General features: G+C 42.0%; 1 protein-coding gene across 1 annotated transcript in view; it reads left to right on the forward strand.

The window, feature by feature from the left end:
• Positions 1-2,331: 2,331 nt before the first annotated feature.
• Positions 2,332-23,711, forward strand: part of LOC311241356 (uncharacterized protein) — a 43,118-nt gene continuing 21,738 nt past the window's right edge. Inside the window, exons 1-2 of the mRNA XM_084330143.1 lie at positions 2,332-2,423; positions 8,689-8,779. The gene's annotated coding sequence lies outside the window, so the exon portion shown is untranslated. The remainder of the gene's footprint in view (positions 2,424-8,688; positions 8,780-23,711) is intronic.

The raw sequence follows: 23,711 nt of genomic DNA on the forward strand, positions 1-23,711 counted from the left end.
AGACAACCAACAGTTGCACTTTCTACCTGCGAGGCAGAATACATGGCCTTAGCATCAGCCATACAGGAGTGTATGTATTTGCAACAGCTACTCAAGGGTATTGATGGATGTCAGTATGCACAAACCAAGGTTTATGATGATAACCAAGGAGCTATTGCACTAGCCAGGAATCCTGTAAACAGGCAAAGATGTAAACATATTGATATAAAATATCACTTCATAAGAGAAACTGTGAATAGTGGGAGGATATGTTTGGAATATTGTCCTACTGACAAACATGATTGCTGATGTGATGACAACCAGCCACTAAGCTACAACTGAAGAAGTTTGCTCAGTATTTGTTTGGCACTTAGTTAGATTGAAAGAAAAGCATGGATGTGCCAATATGTTTTTTTTGTTGTTGTTTATTTTGTATTGAAGGCCAAAGAGGGAGAATATATATATATATATATATATATATATATATATATATATATATATATATATATATATATATATATATATATATATATATATATATATATATATATATATATATATATATATATATATATATATATATATATATATATATATATATATTTGTTTTGTACCACAATAAGCTAAGTTCGAGTGGGGGTGTTAAATGTATTATTATTATGTACGCCCTTGCTCATTTGTGTTCTACAGAGGGCGATGTAGTAAATCCAGTACGTGACGTCACTGACGTTTCCTTTCCATTCCTGTTCCGGTCTATTATTTGTCAATGATTGTTGTTGATATATATAGCGGCACTACGACCGCATCTCGCCCCGCCTGAGAAATAAATATGCCTACGAGGCTAAAGATGATCAATGAGTCAATTGAGTTCTATTCAATCGCCACCGCAACGCACTCTGTTTAACAGATAGAACGCCAGGTAGTTTGCAGGTTGTTTGGCGTGGAAATGGGCAAAACGCCTCTCATCCAGGTTGAAAAAACCCTCAGCTCGGAACTAGGCAAAATCTGCATATGGCTCGCTGATAACAAACTATCATTACACATGGGCAAAACAGAGTCCATTCTCTTCGGTTCAAATAACAAACTCAGCAAGACCGACGGCTTCTCAGTTACAGTGGGTGACAATATTGTCACAAGGAAAGATGAAATTACCTACCTGGGTTCCATCCTAGAGGCAAATCTTTCCTGTGACAAAATGGCATCCAATGTAATAAAAAAAAGTCAACCAACGAACTAGATTCTTGTACCGGATCTCCTCTCTGGTAAACAAGAATACCCTGAAGACTCTGGCAGGAGCACTCATTCAAGGGTACTATGACTATGCATGCACCTCATGGTACCAAAGCACCTCAAAGGCGCTTAAAACAAAATTACAAACATCACAAAACAAACTGGTCAGACTACTACTTGACCTGAACCCCAGAACCCACCTCACCCCTGCCCACTTTGACAACCTAGGATGGCTTAGAGTAGACGACAGAGTACAGCAACTTGCAATGGGCCTGGTCTACAAGATACACTATACGACCGGGGTGCCCATGTACATGTCAAAATACTTCCCAAAGGTCAGTGAATACCACAACCACTACACCAGAGGAAGCTCAACAAATCATGTTAAACCCAGATTCGGCTCAAACAAGGGACTAAACACGTTTAGCAATTATGCCACAACAATGTGGAACACCCTACCCAAAGCTGTAAAGGAATGTGAATCCCTGCCCACATTCAAAACCGCTCTTAAAGAGCACCTACGGGAGGCTGCAATTCGAAACTGGCCACCGTAAATGCCCAAAACCCCCACCACCTCCTAATAGACAGTCTCCTCCCCACCGCATGTATATATTCCCTCCCGCCGTATGTATATTTCTCTCCCACCCACCCACCCCCTCCTAATGTACAGTCCCCTCCCCATCATATGTATATACTCTGTCAGGATCTAGGGGTAACAATACTGTATATTTGAATACCGTTTATGTCACAAATGTATCAGTACTAAATACCTATATCTATATGTCCCTATGCCATAAATGTCATGTATGTTGTTTATGTCATAAATGTCTATATGAATTGAAAATGGGGGACCCTGATGGAAACAAGACAAACGTCTTTCTCAGGTCTGCATCCCCTTAACAATTGTATGTATTGAGCCGTACTGTATTGTACCCATTCTGCAATCTGTTAAATAAAGTTTTCATTCATTCATTCATCCACATTCATTAATTTCTCCCCCCCAGTAGAGACCATAGATATCTATGGTAGAGACGCCACTCTCTCTCCAATGATTTCAGAATACCGGAAGTGTCGCGGTGGTCTGTCACCGTTCGGCACGCATGCGCATTGTAACCACATAAGGAGCTGCGTCATCATTCCTCCTCTAGGACCGCGGCCTGATGCGGACCTACACTCCTTTACCACTTATCTTTTATCAAACTGGATAATGCCAGGTAGGCAATGTTTTAAAATGTCTTACACCTTTTACAAGTGATGCTATACTGGTGTTTCTGCTGTATTGAGCTATAGTTTACTATGGACTACGTGTTGGTGGTGTTTAGGGTTTGGTGATATTAAAATGGTGATTGTTGTCGCTAGCTTGACACAGCAGGTCTTTGTTACGAAGCTTTGATACAATCTCTCGGAAGATTCAAGCATTTTGATTCCAGCTTCCATCGAAATTGATAAAGTAGGCGACGAGAGACATTTACGATACGCAAATTAACACAAGTACATATAAGTTAAGTTAACTATATCTGTTATTGGTACTTAACTACCCTAACACTGTTAGTAACAGTTACATATCTGTGGTCGGTTCATAGAACTATCCTACATGTCTGTGTTCAGTACATATAACTATTGTCGTGGAAATATATTATCATACCATTGTGGTATTGTATGAGAGGGCGCTGTCATCAGATATCAACGTAATGTGTGCGTTTCTCTTTAAGAGAAGCACACATTAGCCAGTCAAAACAATATGGTTATGAACTATGTTGATCCTTGCTATAAGGCCATAAGTGACATTGTTATGGGATCCGCTCTGTTTTCCTTGTAAGGCAGCCATAATAGTCATTTCAGCCAATCCTCAGGGTGATGTTCCAGCTCCTTCCACGTCATATGTATATATTAATTTTGTATTAACGGTCTTGCCGAACGAGAGATCGTCCTCACTTGGTGATCGGACATTTGTTTACATGGTCTGATCTTCAACTGTGCATTCCTTATCAATTGATCTATGTGAGGAATTAAATCTATTTTCTATTTCCTTATTTCAACTTTTGGACTCGGAACAAGTTATTGCTCATTATTATATTATTAATCTCCCATAACACTATCCTACATGTCTGTGGTCAGTACATAAAACTATCCTACATGTCTGTGATCAGTACATAAAACGATCCTACATGTCTATGATCAGTACATAAAACTATCCTACATGTCTGTGATCAGTACATAAAACTATCCTACATGTCTGTGATCAGTACATAAAACGATCCTACATAGGGCTGGGCGATATGGCCTAAATATGATATCACGATATTTTCTGACCTTTCGGCGATACACGATACACATCACGATGTTTTTCTTTTTTACCCCAAACGATTCATTATGAGGCTTACCAAGACAGTATTTGAGTTTGCAAGCTAACATTAAAGACAAAATAAAATACCCATGCATTTAGCATTTTTATATTATATATTAGATTTAGATTATTGGATTATTAGATTATAATATATTGCATATATTTAGCAATGAGATATTATATGATTTAGATACGAAATATGATGAATTGAAAATGGGGGACCCTGATGTAAACAACACAAAAGTCTTTCTCTGGTCTGCATCCCCTTAACAATTGTATGTATTGAGCTGTACTGTACCCATTCTGCAATATGTTAATAAAGTTTTAAATAAATAAATCAATCAATCAATCAATAGCATTTTAGAATTTTTATGAAACTACTGTATATTTGTATGTCTCTAAATGTTTTGATGAATTGAAAATGGAGGACCGTTATGTAAAAAAGCCGAAAGTCTTTTTCTGGTCTTCATCCTCCTGTACTGTATTGTACCCATTGCAATATGTTAATAAAGTTTTCATTCATTCATTCTGACGGACAACAGAATAATTTTGATTGACAGTCGAGTCTGCCAATTACGTCACACCGCTTGCACCCGCCCTGCTGTTCTTAGCACCAATCGGCAAGCGCCATTAGTTTTTGACTTCCTGAATGTCCGGTGTGCTGACATCAACAAAGCTACTTACATTAGCTCCCCGCAACCGACTAGTAGGAGACCAGTGCACCACAGGATGACTAAATGAGCCATAATGATTTTACCTCAACGAATGTTATGATAAAAGCCTTTCTGTAACTGAGGGGTACAATTCCCTGACTGTATTGATAAGTATGGTATCATTAAACCACTACCGCTTTATGTACTTTAATTACTGGCCATACAGTACACGATATATGAATATGATGAACACTTCCCACAATGAAATCGGTTCCAAACAAAGGTATAATCAAATATTTAATGGAGCAAAAGGTACATAGGATACTTTACATTATTCTTCGAATGCACTTGTAAGGCAAAGGAATATGCGTAGGCAAATCAATAACGAATGTCCATTCTCTGGTTACGCAGGAGGTAATTATACAACCTGAATCTTAGGGAATTATATCTATGGTACACTAGTAATATAGCGGGAGATACTGGAAGGGGTTCCCCCTGGTTGTAAGCCAGCAGGGGTAGAAGATCTGTCGGTAGTAGAACGTCTGGTCAACGATGACTAGGGAGACTTCAGGTACAGAAGCCGGTGCAGTAGCCTCTTGATCCACAGACGAATACAGCTTGGTTCTCCGTAGACTGTAGCTCCACAGTGAAGAAAGCTAGTCGGCCTCAGGCTCTCTGAGGCGCCGACTCGACTTGACTCCTCGCGGGGTAAATCCAACACGTGCAGGCGTCGGCGATTATCCGCTCCATAAATCACAGGACCAAAGCAAATATATTCCAGCCGCAAAGGGCTATGTAGTCGTCGGGTAGATTAATCCAGTGTACATGTCCATACGGTTCTCGTCTAGGTCTCCTCGGGTGAAAGCGCCATGTGGTCAGCCCAGCCTGGATAAGAACTCTAGCTAACACGAGGAAGCGTTGGAGATGCTGGTCACTGTAGAACTTTAACCGCACAATACACTATACACAAATAGACTATTAATGACTTAATAGAAATATGTCGCACTCGACGGTATAGCGCCAAACTCTGACAATTCAGTTGCTAATTCGCACGCGGTCTCAATGCTCTATTCTGGGGCCAAACAGGCCATACTTCACCGCACGTTGTATCGTGGGTGAGGCTTCAACTTATTGGTAACTCGCTAAGGGGCTAAGAAGGGTAAGGGGGTAAGGGGCTTCTATATTCACCTGCGCCGTATTTATACGCACAGTGAACAAACTAGTTCCAATCTCATTTCTGTCGCGTATCCCTGGGCAAGGCCGGGCATGTCCAGACACGTCTTGACGGTGACTTTGAACCTGACTCCGGAGGCCGGTCCCTGGCGCCGGTGGACCGCTGTCCAATAGGAGAATGAACTATTATGGTCTGGGCTAAAGGGATATTCCGTGTATATGTACAAGGAATATACAGGGGATATCAAACGATATACAAATACTATGCAATATATATCAATAAATAAATATATATATTCGGTTTAATCTGATCCTTTGTAACACTTTCCATACATCTGTCTGATTGAAAACTTTATTAACAGACTGCGGAATGGGCATATCTCAACACAGGCTGAGATATGAACGAGTAACGTGTGGACCAGATTGACGCGACACAATCCTATTGGGCAAAACATCACGATATCCACGATACGTTGAAAAAGTGTATTGTTAATGAACTGTACCCGATATTTATATAATATCGTCATATCGCCCAGCCCTAATCCTACATGTCTGTGGTCAGTACATAGAACTATCCTACATGTCTGTGGTCAGTACATAGAACTATCCTACATGTCTGGGATCAGTATATAGAACTATCCTACATGTCTGGGATCAGTACATAGAACTATCCTACATGTCTGTGTGATCAGTACAAAGGGGGACCCTGATGTAAACAAGACAAACGTCTTTCTCTGGTCTGCATCCCCTTAACAATTGTGTGTATTGAGCCGTACTGTATTGTACCCATTCTGCAATCTGTTAAATAAAGTTTTCATTCATTCATTCACATAGTGTGGGACTAATGTACAGTCCCCTCCCCATCATATGTATATACTCTGTCAGGATCTAGGGGTAACAGTACTGTATATTTGAATACCGTTTGTCACAAATGTATCAGTACTAAATACCTATATGTCCCTATGCCATAAATGTCATGTATGTTGTGTATGTCATAAATGTCTATATGAATTGAAAATGGGGGACCCTGATGGAAACAAGACAAACGTCTTTCTCAGGTCTGCATCCCCTTAACAATTGTATGTATTGAGCCGTACTGTATTGTACCCATTCTGCAATCTGTTAAATAAAGTTTTCATTCATTCATTCATTCATAGAACTATCCTACATATCTGTGATCAGTAGAACTATCCTACATGTCTATGGTCAGTATATAAAACTATCCTACATGTCTATGGTCAGTATATAAAACTATCCTACATGCAGGGCTGTACGTTAACTTTTTTTGCACATAGCACTGGTGCTACAGAGGTTGATAGTTTTGTAGCACAGGCCAAAATCTTGTAGCACAAGTATAAAACTTGTTATATTTGTAACAGTCACAAATGTGCCTATTGTATTTGTGTTATTTAGTTGCAGTGCCATGTTTGGCTGTCATTTAGTATATCGCCATGTGTTATTATTACTATGATACTCTCATATGCTATTTTCAATTAATATCATAAACAACATAAGGAATATTAGCATAATTTTGAGTGGACTGAAGGAATGAGTCAGCGTTAATAGTTTTAAATGCAAATAATTTATTGAAACATAGAAGTGGGGTCGGTTGGGACACACACACACACACACACACACACAATGGGGGACCCTGATGTAAACAAGACAAACGTCTTTCTCAGGTCTGCATCCCCTTAACAATTGTGTGTATTGAGCCATACTGTACTGTACCCATTCTGCAATCTGTTAAATAAAGTTCTCATTCATTCATTCACACACACTGTTTCAACTCACCACCCCCGCATCATATTGTAGTCTAGTCTGTCTTCAAACTTCCACTCCTCTCGAAACTTGTTTATTTGAATATCAACATTATCTGTCCATCCTCAGTTTACTATAATATACTCCTGTCCTGACTAGTGACTTCATCATCTTTCCAAACGCACGCACACACAGGGAAGGGGAGAGAGTGCCCCCCCATTTCCCTTTCCACACTGTGTCTGCTGGCTCTGCCTGTGATCAGGATTAGCTTGTTAGCTTGCTAACGTTGTAGTGATTGTAATGGTACATAAACGTTAATTTCGGGCGATGTGCGCATAAAGGAATGGCGACGGTGCAAAGCATGTAGATGCATTTGACCCGTTGCGAGAAGAAAAAAACACCACGGACTTATTTCGGGACGTGTAGGCGCACTGCTGTTAACGCAGCAACCGACCAACGCGCTGCTCTGCTTGCAGAAGGCGCACGGATAGGGCGGATATGACTCGTCGAGTTGTCACAAGAGTTTTTTCAAAATAAGATTATCATATGCACCTGAACGTTGCTAGCTTTCGGAGCCTAGCTGGAGCTGCGCGTGGGCAGAAATGAGACCCGCTACAGGATTTTCAAAATAAGAGTATCTATATGAACCGAATCCCTATCGCACCAGTGCTACTGAAGTAAATCCATCCATCGCACAGACCGCTGTTGCTGTAGCACGTGCGAGATATATGTCGCACTGTACAGGCCTGCCTACATGTCTATGGTCAGTATATAAAACTATCCTACATGTCTGTGGTCAGTATATAGAACTATCCTACATGTCTGTGGTCACTCAGTATACACATCTGCCTTTTTCACATCTGGAACGAGTTATCTGCTCTTTGGTAAGTCATGATTGATTGATTGAACATTTTATTAACAGATTGCAGAATGGGTACAATACAGTACGGCACAATACATACAATTGTTAAGGGGATGCAGACCAGAGAAAGACTTTCGTCTTGTTTACATCAGGGTCCCCCATTTTCAATTAATCATAACATATATTACATACATTGACATACAGTAGACACTACAGTCATATTGTAACATGTCACATATCCAATAATGTGTTGTTTGCTTAAACCTTCTCAGTTTGTGATTGTTCCGTTCTGTTAGAACAATCATATTTTACGTTGCATGGTTTGGAGGCTACCTTAGAAGAGACTCAGAGTTTAGTGTAAAAGTGAAAGTAAGACTGACTAAAGTAAACATGCTCTAGCCTAAAGCTAACATTTCCTTTTTTCCCGTTTTCCTTTATTTCAACTAGTTAGGAAGTGGAGGTTTCCATCATTTAGATTAGATTAGCTGTCATTATACAGCACAAGTACAGTACAACAACAATAAGTCTGGCAGATTTAGGCTATTTTCGGTACATTATGAACCATGACATGAAGGTATCTTTTTCTCTTAACCTGCTGTAATTTAGCCTTTAGTTTTTTGGCAAATAATCCACTGCGTCCACCATGATGAATTTGTTTTGGGCATCTTTGTGTCAATGTCTAGAGAACCCTAATGGATTGTCCAGGCGTCCACACGCTTCCCATCACCCGTGGCAACAAGGATGGTCTGCTGGACAAAGACAAGCTTGCCAGAGGTGATTATTTTACCACTTCATTTAAGTAATTTTGTTCTTAATTTCTATCATTCCTAAACACCTCATGGATGTCAATCAATCTACATTTCATTACGGACTCGGGGTCCATATAAAAGACAGGACAATACATTGACTAAATTACATATAAAAGCACCATAAAAGAAAAGAAAATACAGATTAATGTCTTGCATAAAGACAACTGTCTCAGTGTTTCCACTGCTGGGATTGAAGGACAGAACCAAGAAGATCTCATTTACAGAGTCATTTACCCGGCAAATACATTTATACATAAGATTTCTTACTTGGTCTGGTTAGAAGTATATTTCTGGGGGGTGCATGATACCCCCCTCTATCTACTAGACTACTTGGGAAGGAAGTCACATAGGGGCGAATTCACAAAGAATGGATTGCGCATGCTAATAGCACCCTTAACTGTGTACGATTAGTGCCCGCAATTCGCTCTATTTGTCTTTGTGAGCTATTCACTAAAGATATTGCGCAGGTGATATCTTGGCGCAAACACACCCATAGGTGTGCAATTTGCTCCTGATATATGTCGGCGCAGTTGGCTCGCAGAGCAGTTTAAAAAATAAACCCGAAATGAGGGAGAGGGAAGCTCTTAGACATAACAGTATTTTCCACCATTTGTATTTCGTATTTTATTTTGTTTATTTGACGCATTGCTTTTTTTATTATCTTTTTATTGATTTTCACCATGGTCCATACAAACAATATCTTGACTTCTCCTTCATTTATCTCAGCCTTCTGCAGTACAAATTGCATCAATTGTTAATAATTCTAAGTTATAGTGCAGAAGTACCAGTACATTGAGGACCCATACAGTCAATAACATCCTATACTTATTTTTTTCTAGACAAACAAAAACAATAACCAAAAATAACAGATAATATGTTGGGGTGCATCTTCCTGACACTCAACTCCCTTTACACAAGGTTCACTTGACAATTATCCCGAATGGACATTTCTGTACACCTTAAACAAACACTGTTAGTTGTTATGCCAATTCCCAACCCCCTTCCTGGTTGTTGCGCACTTTCCCCTACTGTTGGTCCGAGAGGCCGGAGACTGTCACATGCTTTCCTCCGACGCATGTGCAACCAGCTGGCAGCCAGCCTGGCCGCGCAGATTCTCACTGGGAGAGTGTAACGTGTGGGAGGTCGCACTACCTCTCACCAGATCCTACCTTCGCTGAGCAGGCGCCCCGACCGAACTGTAGGGGTCGCTGTCCACAACGCCCAGGACCCACCCAAGGCTCCCCTCCCCCTAACTCAGCCAAACGAGTTAGTATAGCGATCAGCCCGAGCCAAGGCAATGCTGACTCTCCGGGAGTCGAGACCGCAGCCTCTTGCATTGGTGACAATCTCCGCTACGCCACCTGACCGCCTCCTGGAATACTTGTATGGACCTCCCTCCAGAAAGGCATCAGCAAGGGACATGACCAGAATATGTGGTAATGATTTGCCTCTGAGAGGCCACACTGTCTCCAGCATTTGTAAGATTTGGTATGATGACTCCCTTGAGCTGGAGTACTAAAGAACCTAATCAGGGATTTCCAACAAAATTCTCTCCATACTGGTGAACGTGATGTTTTCCAGTATTTCACATAAATCCTCCCATTCCTCTTCCGTTATATTTAGGTTTCCCTCCCTTTCCCATTTCTGTTTTTACATACAATGAATGACCTTTCGTCTGTTGTAATCCCATATAGAGTCTTGAGATGTTTTTTTGGTTTGAGTTCGAGACATGAGCCTCTCTGACAACTTTTAATAAAATATTTTCATAAAGCGTTTGTTTACTTCGCTTCAGTAGTTGCTCGATATAGTGCCGAACTTGAAGATATATGTAAAAATCTTAATTTTTCAAACCATGCTGCAACTTCAGATCTTGAAAGCTCTTCATGGACCCCTGATGTAAAAAGGTACAATATGCTGTTAGGCCTAGAGTCTCCCACCCTTTAAACCTTACGTCCATTCTTTTGGGTACAAAATCTGGGTCATACGCACACCATCCCAAAACTTTTATGGCTACTTTTATATTTTTTGGAGCTGGTACCTTACTCCACAACTTAAGTGGTAAACTAATCCATGGATTTCCCAACTCCCTTAAATCATTCAACAAAGCCTTATCCCCAATTGCAGCTTGAATTGGATACTCTTCTGTTACCGCCATCTCAATCTCCTTCCACCTGGCAAAATATTCTGGATTACACCAACACGTCATTGGTCTTAATTGAGCTGCAATATAATAGTCCTTCAAACATGGAAGTGCTACCCCTCTCCTGCTTTTTGCTAGTTGTAGACTACTTGTATCTAATTCTAGGTCTCCGCCCTTGCCAGATGTACCTTGAAATAAGTTTGTCCCATTCCTGACATTTTTGGTCAGGTAGGTCTAGAGCAGGGGTGGCCAACCCAGCTCTTTGCCCGACAATGTATATATAAAAAAAAAAAAATTATTGTTTTTTTTAAACTTTTTTTTATGTCACTCATTCCATAATGACGTAGAATAAACATTTAAAAAAAATTAAATGGTCCATTTGCATGTTCTTGGTATCTGAATCTAAGATCGGTGTCAGAAATAGTGTCTGTTACTAGGCTTGAGTAAATTATAATGAACCAAACGAGAATATCAATTCTATTTAAAAAATATATATATATTATCTTTAACTGTGAATAACACCATGCTAAAATTGACCAGACCTGAAAAATCTAAGCAAATGAATAAAGGGAAGATGATTAAACGGAAGGTTTTGTAGATGCAGTACTGAATTCTGCCATCTTTTTTATAATGTAAATTTCTCCACCATTTCTTATCGTATTGCAACACCGTTTTTTGCAATACGTTCAAAGAAAGGTAGATAAACTGTGTTCTGTTTTATGGCAATAACGTTCAGGTTTGTGGGAGATAATCCCAAAAAATAAGAGAAATAAAAAAGTAAATCCGGAAGTCAGATGATTGACAGGGGCTGGTGTGAGCTGGGTAGGGTAGTTTTTCGAAATTCGAAAGCCCTAAATCTCTTCCTTCAAAAGACTACATTCACTTTTGGCTGTGCCACTTCCTCCTGTCAATATGCACCGGTTTCCGACTCAATGCCAGAACAGCAGAGGTGGGTGCAAGCGGTGTGATGTAATTGGCAGAATCGACTGTCAATCAAAATAGTATTGTATGACCAGTGGTGCAGTCGTAATATGGGAACTGCCCAAACGCCACGCGCCCTCCCGCGCATGCGCATACATGTTCCTTCAGTTGCGCACAGAACAGATGATTATTAGGGGTGCACCGATGTATCTGTCGGGTATCGGTATCGGCCGATAAGTGCCTTGTTGACTGCAATCGGCCTATCGGCCGATAAGCTCGAATGTGCCGATGGCAGTAGCCGATAAATTCAGTCGCGCAACGGCGTCGCGTCCAGTCCACTGTCCCCCACACACACACAAGCTACTGCATCAAAGTTACTACTAAATATTCAACATTCTCTTTTGAGACTCCGCTTCAGACTCTTATCATTTGGCACTAAAAGCTAAACATTGTCACCGATATGGCTGTCCGCAACATGTCATTAATTGTGTACGCGAGGTGGTCGCTCAGTGACTACGCTAACATGAGCTAGGTTAGCTAGCATGAGCTACGGGGAGGCAGAAGACTAACGTTACTGGTGAAAATGTGATTTACGTTGGAATACTCCTTTGCCAACTTGCTGTACTGCAGGTCTGCAGCCATTATTGCTGGATTATGAATAGCCCCAACTTTAGCCAACGTAACATTATGGCTAAACCTTTAACATTAGTTAATGCTAGCTTTCGGTTAGCTGTTCAATTCTAATAACACAACCAAGCGAACCCATCAGAGCTCCCCATCAACACCGCTCTGTCGGGAGGATGGCATTTAAGAAAGTATCTGCTGTTAAAATGACACAAACATTTGTTTTGTGGCATTAACACTTTAACTGCCGAAAACGCCGGAACTCGTCATTCCCCGCCATGCTCAAGTTGCCGAGGACGCCGTAACTCGTCTTTGATATCAATATTTCAAAAATCTGTGATCGAAATCATATTTCCGTTCTGGAGCCTTGACACACAGTTCTGATCTCCTCTCAATCCTCTAGCGGTTCAAGAGCGCCATCTGGTGGCAGATCGAAACCGGATGTCAACCTTTAACCCGGCAGGACTCACTCCATATGGGGTCCGACCACTCGCTAATGCTAGAGAGACTCTGTCTTCACACAGTGACCATCGATCGGTGGAAATAACTCGAAAAAACAACATGATTTGGACGTATATACTATTATACAACCTGGAAATAGATCGGGTATTTCGACATCCCATAATGGAAAAATTCTGTTCCACGATCATCTGCCAGTGGCGCGAGGAAGCCACGGTAAGATTCAGCGTTATTCTCTAACGTCTTCTTTACTAACTGATCTGATGAACATATGACCCACATTAGATGAATGGTATAACGCTGCCCACGGAATTATAAACGCCCCCTCGTCCATCCGGTCAACATCAGATGACGTGTAGTAACTTCTAGATGTACCTCCAGTTGAAATTTTTTATCTGGCACAGATCGCTATCAAACTGTATTTCATCATCAATATAATGCATTTGGAGCTATAAATCACGTTCTGGAGAAAGCTGCAGAAAAAGATAAAAACATACTTATACTTTAGACCATATTTTAGTATGAATATGTGAATGAAAAAGTTTAACATTCATACACCCTGAACAATACATATAGGACATTGAATGGGCCCTAATAATGGCAATCTAGCAATAGAATTTAAAAAGTTATAGCCCTGCAAAGAAGGGGAACTTCTCCATAGACAAATAGAGCTGGCAAGGGATGGTATATCATGAATTTAACCTCGGCAGTTAAAGTGTTAACGTTATATAGTTAGTTACACGTTCAATTACATCAGCATAGTATTTACCCGAAGATAGCAAGCAAGCCGTTCATAGCTCGGTTCCATTCCGTTGCTCATTCCGTACCCAACTACCCATTCTGCAATCTGTTAATAAAGTTTTCAACCAGACAAATGTATAGAAAGGCTTTGTTTTATTATAACATTTGTTGCAGTAAAATCATTGTCTCGTTTGGCCATCCTGTGGAGCGCGCTGGTCGGCGGGCACTGCCGGGCAGCTAACGTATTAGCTTGTTGTGGTTCTGAGTTTGACTCGCATTCTCGCAAGCAGATCAATGGCGGCATGCCCCGAAGTAGAAAATGAATAAACGCTTGCCGATTGGTGGCAAGAACAGCAGGAGGTGGGTGCTAGCGGTGTGGCGTAATTGGCCGAATCGACTGTCAATCAAAATGGTTCCATTGCTTTGGTTGAAAGCTCTGGTTGAGAAAATACAAAATAGTATCCCTCTGCAGGCCGCCAGACGATACTGGTAGAGGGATAGTGATACCATAAACATATTTCTTGATGTTTCCTTTTTTTAAGTAAGTAAAGAGGCCTACAAATACAAACATACACATACAAATATACAGTAGTTTAATTAAAAAAAGTAAAAAAATAAAACACAAATTTTTTACAAATACTTATTTTTTGCCACAAGTATCGGTATCGGCCGATTGTGTTAGTTGAACAATCGGTATCGGTGGCCAATTTTCATATCGGTGCATCCCTAATGATTATGCATAAATGTTTTTAATGTAATTGTAGTTACAATTTCTTTAATTGAATTAACTTAAACAAGAAAAGTAAATACAAACTAAATTAACAATGTAACTTGGAGTTAGTTTACAGAAAGACAGTTTCCTTCAGAGACTGAAGCACAACCTGAACCCTACCGTCATAGGCAACTACCGTCCTGTCTCTCTTCTCTCCTTCCTTTCTAAAACACTTGAACGTGCTGTATCCAACCAACTTACTGCTTATCTCTTACAGAATGACCTCCTAGACCCTAATCAGTCAGGCTTCAGAACTGGTCACTCCACAGAGACAGCCCTCATTGCGGTCACAGAGGCACTTCACTTAGCAAAAGCGAAAGGCCTCTCCTCTGTCCTGATTCTCCTAGATCTATCTGCAGCCTTCGACACAGTCAACCACCAGATCCTCCTCGCGGCCCTCGCAGGAATGGGAGTGGCTGGCTCTGCGCTGACATGGTTGTCATCATACCTCAATGACCGCTCCTACCAAGTGTCATGGAGAGGGACCCTGTCGGCCACCCGCCCCCTGCGGACGGGTGTCCCCCAGGGCTCGGTTTTAGGACCCCTTCTCTTCTCCCTCTACACTAAATCACTGGGTAACATTATCACGTCTCATGGCTTCTCCTACCACTGTTATGCCGACGATACTCAACTCTTCCTCTCCTTCCCTCCCTCAGATATCCACGTCTCTGAGCGGATCTCGGCCTGTCTGTCCGACATCTCCGCCTGGATGACGACCAACCACCTCAAACTGAACCTAAGCAAAACAGAATTGCTCCACCTGCCGGCCAAATCCTCCCCCCTGACCGACCTTTCCATCACAGTCGAGAATGCAGCTGTGACCGCGTCCCCGACCGCCAAGAACCTTGGTGTTGTCCTCGACGACCAGTTGAACTTCTCTGCTCACATCGCAGCGACAACCAGAACCTGCCGATTCCTCCTGAGCAACGTCAGAAGGATCCGCCCCTTCCTGACAAAAGAATCCACCCAACTCCTCGTCCAATCAACAGTCATCTCCCGCCTCGACTACTGCAACGCACTGCTCGCTGGCCTCCCGGCCACTGCCACTAAGCCTCTTCAACTCATTCAGAACGCAGCGGCCCGCCTGATCTCAAACCTACCAAAGTCGGCCCATGTCACCCCACTTCTTAGGGACCTGCACTGGCTCCCCATTGCTGCACGAATCCGCTTCAAGGCCCTTGACCTAGCATACCGTGCGGCAAAGGGAACTGCTCCCGCCTACCTCCGGTCAATGGTCTCTAACTACACACCCTCAAGACCCCTACGCTCTGCTTCTTCTGGCCGCCTCAGACCTACTCCTATCCAAGCTCCGGGAGGGTCATCAAAGAGAAGTCGCCTATTCTCAGTCCTTGCCCCACAATGGTGGAATGAACTACCCACCCCAGTTAGGACAGCCGAAACACGTCCAATCTTTCGCCGTCGACTAAAGACGCACTTCTTCAACCATTATCTGAATTAAAAAAAAAAAAAAAAAAAAAAATGATCTAACCCTAACTAACCATACTGTCATGCACTTGTCCTAATAAACTAACCTACACTGTAGCACTCAACACTTTGACGAACATTGTTACTCAGCTGATAGAGTTGTGCCCTTCCTGATGGCTTGTCGTACAGAACTTGTAAGTCGCTTTGGATAAAAGCGTCAGCTAAATGACTAAATGTAAATGTAAAATGTAAACTTAATGTCTCATCCTTCCAGTCGGGACCACAGATCAAGCAACCCCCCACCAATTGGTACAGGGCTTGTATTTTGGTTTGGCTCTTCTCGTTGTTATGCTATCGGTATCCTATTATTATGCAAAGTCTAGGTGATAAGTGCCGGCCGGGTACTTGCCGCACGGCGCGACGAGTCCAGTGACGATTGTGAACGCATTTTTGTGTGCGCGCATGCACATCCGCGCGCACTTCTGCCTCAGTGATCTACTACAACGGCGTGTAACGGCGTGTGTGCACGACTGCATCGCTGTGTATGACTCCGACTTCAGCATCATGATTATAAAATAAAAACACACAAGGCATGGTGGAATACCATAAACATATTTCTTGATGTTTCCTTTTTTTTTAAGTAAGTAAAGAGGCCCATGTTCATATCAGTGAGCACAATTTGTAACACAAAGAGAGATGTGTAGCCTATTTATTTATTTATTTATTTAATATTTTATTTATTCATTTTATTGTTATTTTATTTGTTGGCATGCAACTGTTTGTTTGAACTTTTGCTGTACAACAGCATTACATTTGTTGTTAATTATAAAAAGTCTATAATTCAGACACATTTAAAACATTGCTGCTGCTGTTGCTCATCATCATTAGGTGGCTTCTTCGTTCCGAAGGTTGCCTATCACTCTCCAACCCATTCTGTCCCCACTTCTTCTCTCCAACTCCGTGACTCCGCCTCTCACTCCGCTCCAATCACAGACGTCGTCTACCCAGCCTCTTCTTGGTCTTCCACTTCCTATCTTTCCATCCACCTTCCCCATCACCACCTTCTTGAACATCTCCCCGCTGGATCCTCTCAGAACATGCCCGCACAACTCCATCTTTCTCTTTTTCAACCTCTCCTTTATCTTTATCTTTATTTTCGGATCCCCATTAGTCATCACCGCAGCAACAACTAGTCTTCCTGGGGTCCACACACAACAAAAACAGTACATACATACATAACATTATAGTAGCATACATTTAAAAAATATATTCCAATATTCCTACATGTAAAAATATAAAAATATTTCCAAATAGCATTACAGTACACAGAGTATCGGATCACAGAAAATACAATAAAAGGGATTAAACTCTCAGACAGTCATATATTTACAGTGTAAACTACAGTATCTGTTTTTCTTTAATGTAAACTAATTTCTTTTTCTCTCAATGCTCTTTTCAAATTATTTTTAAAACTTATCTTACTGGTTATCTGAGTAAGATGTACTGGCAGTTTATTCCAATATGACATGGCTCTATATAACAGTTTTCTTTGCTGCATTGGTTTTTGGTAGTAGCAGTGTGAACGTTTCCCTACAGACATGCCTAGTATTATACTTATGTCGATCATGTGTACATGTTAGCTGTGAATACAAACAGATAGGTATATATATATATATATATATATTCAGCAGCTGTCCTCCTTGCATATCCGCTCTTCTCAGTACCTCCTCATTTCTTGCTGCTGAAGAAATTATATTTATTTATATTTAGTTATATAAAAGAATAATAAAGCAATGTCGATTCTGTTCTTAATAAATGTTTTTTTTGTGTGCAAAATAACCAAAAAGAACCGATAAGAGTATCGATAAAGTACCGAACCGTTAAGCAGTATCGATAAGAGTAGTAGTATCGATAAAATCCTAACGATACCCATCCCTAGCCGTGACTGAAAAAAAAGGTTGAGAAACGCTGGTATATGGTGTGGCTCTTTGTGGTACCACAGTAATTTTTGTGGCTCTTAGTCTCCGACTGGTTGGCCACCCCTGGACTAGAGGGATTGGAATTGATTCAAAAGCTTATTTCTAGTATGTACTAGGGGTATAAAGGTACACGTATCCGTACCGAACCGTTTCAGTACTGGACCTTAGGTTGAATACGGCTGTGTACCGAACTAATACAACAGTATGTTAACCACTAACGACCGCCCACCGGGGGCTGTCTTTTTTCACAATCTAATCTAATATATATATATATATTTTTTTAACAAGTCAATTATTAATTTCAATATAGAATATTCTTTGACATCCCTACAAGTACAATTAGTTACTGCACACTAACTACATCACCCCTGAGTGGAACATAGAAAGCCAAACTTTCCCTCACTGTGCCGAAAACCTGTACCGAACCGTGACTTCAAAACGGAGGTACGTACCGAACCGTGGTTTTTGTGTACCGTTACACCCCTAGTATGTACCCATTGTTATTTTTCGTTCGGTCTCAAGTGTCGGAGAGGAGACGGGCAGAAATGACAGCTGGCAACAAATCCATTCTGAATAAGAGACAACGGACCCAGTACTTTGTTGGTGGTGTGAAAATATTCCTACAACATTAAATATCTTTGGAACCGATTGTATTCAATTATATCTGAATCGGGAGATTATCTTCTCTGTCAAAATTGAAAGTATCTCTCCGTGCATAAAGGCTGGCTGTACAGTAGGCATAGAATATGGCATATATTATTGAAATAATTGTTCTCTAACGAACACATATACTTTTTTTTTATCCACTTTCTCCTTATTTTCTATTTTTCTCCCATCCCAATTTCGTATTTCCAATTCTCCCCTCCCCCGTCTTGAACGTTGCTCGACTATGCCTCCCACTGGTCGGTCGTAGGGAGGATAGAAGCCTTGCATCATGTGTCCCCTCCGGTACATGAGGAGGCAGCCTGTCGCATCTTTTCACCAGACAGCGCAGACTCTCAGTGGCGAGGTGTAACGCATGGGAGGCTCACACTAACCCCGCTACTTCCTGTCTCTGCTGTGCAGGCGTCCCCCAACAGACCTGTAGGAGTCACTGTCCACAACGTCCAATCCCCACCCATCGACTTCCACCCGCTACCTCTGCCAATTGAGATAGTATGACGACTGGCCCAAGCCGGAGGCAATGCTGACACCGGGATTCGAGACCGGAGCCTCTTGCATTGGTGACGAGCGCAATCTCCTCTGCGCCACCCAGCCGCCCCGCGAACACATCTATTTCTATATTTAATATAATTTCATATATACTCAAGTGCGCCGTCGGACAGATTCGGCCGTCAGACGTGCGTAATGGAGAGAGGAGCTCTTGTGGAGAGAACTAGGTCGCAAGGTTGCCCTGACGACAGGCAGCTGGACTGCCCTGACGACCGAAAGCTATGTTACCGTCACTTGCGGGGGGATTCCCCGGCTGGCAGAGCTGGCAAAGTCTGCGACATCGGTACCATCCGAGTGAGTGTGTTTGGACTGATTGTGACCAGGCTGCATGCGCTCATGTCTGACACCCCGGGACCATGTGAGTCAGCTGAGACAGGCTATTTATGTTCTATTAGGCTATCTTGTTGCAAAATAATAATAATAATAATAATAATAATAATAATAATAATAGCCTCTTTGAAAATACTCTTGGTGCTTAGTACAGTTGGTTATTTTCAGCGTTTTATGCGCTTATCTGTTACATTTACATGTCATTTAGCTGACTCTTTTATCCAAAGCGACTTACAAGTTCTGTATGACAAGTCATCAGGAAGGGCACAACTCTGTCAGCTGAGTAACAATGTTCATCAAAGTGTTGAGTGCTACAGTGTAGGTTAGTTTATTAGGACAAGAAAAGAAAAGGCAGGTTCTCCTTGATGACCCTCCCGGAGCTCTGATAGGAGTGGGTCTGAGACGGCCAGAAGACGCAGAGCGTAGGGGTCTTGAGGGTGTGTAGTTAGAGACCATTGACCGGAGGTAGGCGGGAGCGGTTCCCTTTGCTGCACGGTATGCCAGGTCGAGGGCCTTGAAGCGGATTCGTGCAGCAATGGGGAGCCAGTGCAGGTCCCTAAGAAGTGGGGTGACATGGGCCGACTTCGGTAGGTTTGAGATCAGGCGGGCCGCTGCGTTCTGAATGAGTTGAAGAGGCTTGGTGGCAGTGGCCGGGAGGCCAGCAAGCAGTGCGTTGCAGTAGTGCGAGGCGGGAGATGACTGTTGATTGGACGAGGAGTTGGGTGGCTTCTTTTGTCAGGAAGGGGCGGATCCTTCTGACGTTGCTCAGGAGGAATCTGCAGGTCCTGGTTGTCGCTGCGATGTGAGCGGAGAAGTTCAACTGGTCTTGGCGGTCGGGGACGCGGTCACAGCTGCATTCTCGACTGTGATGGAAAGGTCGGTCAGGGGGGAGGATTTGGCCGGTAGGTGGAGCAATTCTGTTTAGCTTAGGTTCAGTTTGAGGTGGTTGGTGGCTGTTATTTATTATCCGTTATATATTCTATTATCTGTTACATTTTCGTTGACATATTAAGTTAATATAAAACGTGTTTAGAAATATTTTGAGTTTAAGCTTTTTCGGTATTTTTTTGTGGGAATGACACTTTTTTTCCCCCCGCTTTCGGCGTTTATTGCGTCATACAAACAGAAAATGAATCTAGCAGATCGACGTCAAATAATTGGAATTTCTTTTCTCCAGACGCATCGGCCAGAAGTAAGAGGAATCTAACGTTATTTCCAGCTCGATTGTCCATTTATTTCATTGCAATCTGTCCGATCAACGTATGGTGTCTTACTAAAGAAAGCCGTTGGTGACAATCAAGGAATCATAAACGACCCCCCCCCCCCTTTCCTTCACCCATGATGGAGCATAATGTATAGCGATCATATGCATTTGACATTTCTTATATAGCGTGTATAGTGACGAAACACCAATCAATAATGTATTATACGCATCGGGGCGCGTGAATATTAAAGGCAACCAACTTGTGTTCAGCTTTTCTCTGATTGGCCACGACCCCCCCGCCCCCTTTTGCCGCGAACACGGCAGGCAAGCGGCAGCGGTCCCAAATGAAATCCATCAGTGGAGGAAGCGTCATAACATCAGTGGAGGACGCAGGCTGCTGACTGATTATGAAATGAATGAATGAAGCGCGGAGCATAATGTATAATGTTATTTCGCGGAGCATAATGTATAATGTTATTTCGCGTTTGTAACATCATAACATCAGTGGAGGCTGCTGACTGAACTAGAAACTGTACGCTGTAACGTTATGTTATTTCGCGTTTTTAACAACCAACTACCAGATTCACTCGTCACTGTACATCACTTCTGAACAGGGACCGAAATTAGAGAGCGCCACCCGCCATTTGCGCTCAGTTTTTACGTTTGGCGCCTCCCACTGAGACGTCTGAGCGCCGTGTGGCGCTCAATCAAATAGTCATGTGAAAACCGAAAATCATGATCAAATTCTTTAGCGGAGTTCTCACTCACTGTCTCAGCAGACATGAAGCGCGCACCGCGCACTGCTACCCCCTCCCCACCTGTTTCTGTATGCTGCATGTAAACAGAGGCTATTGCCTCCGAGTCACCGTGACGTTAGTTAGCACTTAGCACTGCTGCTCCTACCCCTGTATGCCTGCATGTAAACAGAGGCTATTGCCTCACCGTGACGTTAGTCTAGTCAGTGTGGGACCTTCGTGAGATAACGTTAGCTACCGTTACAAAATGACCCAGTCAACTATTCACTTAGTTTAATACACGAGGCATTGTGTAACGTTATCCAGCCGGCTAGCTACGTATAGCTCCCGACATCAACAAATCCTCCAGCAATAGTCCAGTGCATAATACCTCCGTTGGCTAGGTAACTAGTCACTACGAAATGTCGCAGTAAACTAAATAGTTCACTGAGGCGTTGTCCCAACGCCATCCAGCAGTAGCTACAGATAGCTCTTGGCATCAATGTCCTACAACATAACAACAACAACATGCGTATTCGAGTCCCTGGTTTACATCGCATGAGTGAGGGCTGCTGACTAGGGTCCAGGTGCAGCGCCGGAGAATTCTTTTGCATGCTGAATGTAGCGTTTAGGGTCCAGCTGCACCCCCGGAGAATCCTTGCTGGAGCTGGAGGCCACTTGAGTATACACACAGTGGAGCTGTTTGCAGACAGCGAGGTGGCGATGTCTCGCAGATAACACAACCACAAGTATGATTATATAATATATATATTTTATTAAAAAAAAATATATATAAAATAATAATAAAAAAGAAAAAAATGTATCAAAAAAAAGTTGGCGGGTAAGAAATATGCTTGGCGGGTAGATTCTTCCCATCTACCCGCCACTGGCCGGTGAGTCAAAAAGTTAATTTCGCTCCCTGCTTCTGAAGTATAAACAAACTATACTGCTGTGACGATTTTGAATATCTTAACATGTATTTACGCCCATACAATTTTTTAGATTAATGATTGTGGATATAATATAGAAAACACATCATTATGATATTGTCAGATGGCGTTGTCAGATGTGTAGAATTCACCTACTTACAATTATTTTCATATAAAATACAATGGTGAGTGAGAAATGTATCTCCAGTGATAATGAAATGCAGGCTTCAATCTATGTTGTTTAGTCCATCTGTTCAGTAGGCTACTGGTCAGTACTGTTTCAAGATGCACAATGAGATCTTCTGAGAGAATTGTTGAATAGATACACAAATGTTCTAGATTGTTTGATTATGACATCACAAATGTACTAGAATAAATAACTGTTAGGACTAGATCTTAAATTATGGCTATGTGTCTAATATGGCTGTCGCTTATCAATGACTTCACGACAGCCATATTAGACACATAGCCATCATTTAAGATATAGTTTATGCATTCGCAAATATGAGAGCTCTGTCATTGAAGTGGGTGGTGGCAGCGTTACTAACAGCGTTCACCCTGATGTAAAGTAGCTATTTTTATTGTTTTGTCATGACAAACCAATTACATAATCCCAACATATGTGTAAAGAAACAACATATTCCAGTTAACGGTATATTTTTTTAATGATTCATTACGGTATAAATTAGGTTAACTGGAGCTGCGTATTGCTGGCTCTCATATTTGCGAATACAATAGCGTTCACCCTGATGTAAACAATTCTACAACAGAAGACGGCTGCTGCCGCGGGCGGTGCAACTCTCTGCCGCGCGGCAGCGCGGTCACGTAGCGCGGTCACGTGGCCGTGTGGCCAATCAGAAACGCTGAACGAAAGGCTGAACACAAGTTGGTTGCCTTTAATATTCACGCCGTCGGGGCCTATAACGCGCATTCTAGGAATTACTGCTATACAGTCTAAAAACATACTTATATTCTCGACGGTACTAACACGACAATGTATGAATGGAAAAATATAACGTTCCCACATCCGGAACGATAGATACCCGATGTTGAATGGGCCATAGTAATGTTGATATAGCTATAATATTTAAAAAGTTATAGCCCTGCAAAGAATACTGCATGGCACCCAATGTGTTAACACGTTGAGTGCCACGGGTCCGGTGCCCCGGAACTCTGTTGCGTGCCACCACCCACTTCAATGATAGAGCTCTCATATTTGCTAACGCATAAACTATATCTTAAATTATGGCTATGTGTATAATAGGGCCGTCGCTTATCAATGACTTGTTTGCAGTCAACATTGTCGAAACGGATAGTTTTTTAATCTGTTCATTTCCGTTTTATACCATTTTGAAAAACGCTTGTTTCTTGAACGTTTCAGAAAATGTCAGAAGATTCTGTGATAATCGCCCTTTACTGGAAATACA

This window comes from Notolepis coatsorum (assembly GCF_963971535.1).
Source record: "Notolepis coatsorum genome assembly, chromosome: 15".
Lineage (NCBI taxonomy): Eukaryota > Metazoa > Chordata > Actinopteri > Aulopiformes > Paralepididae > Notolepis > Notolepis coatsorum.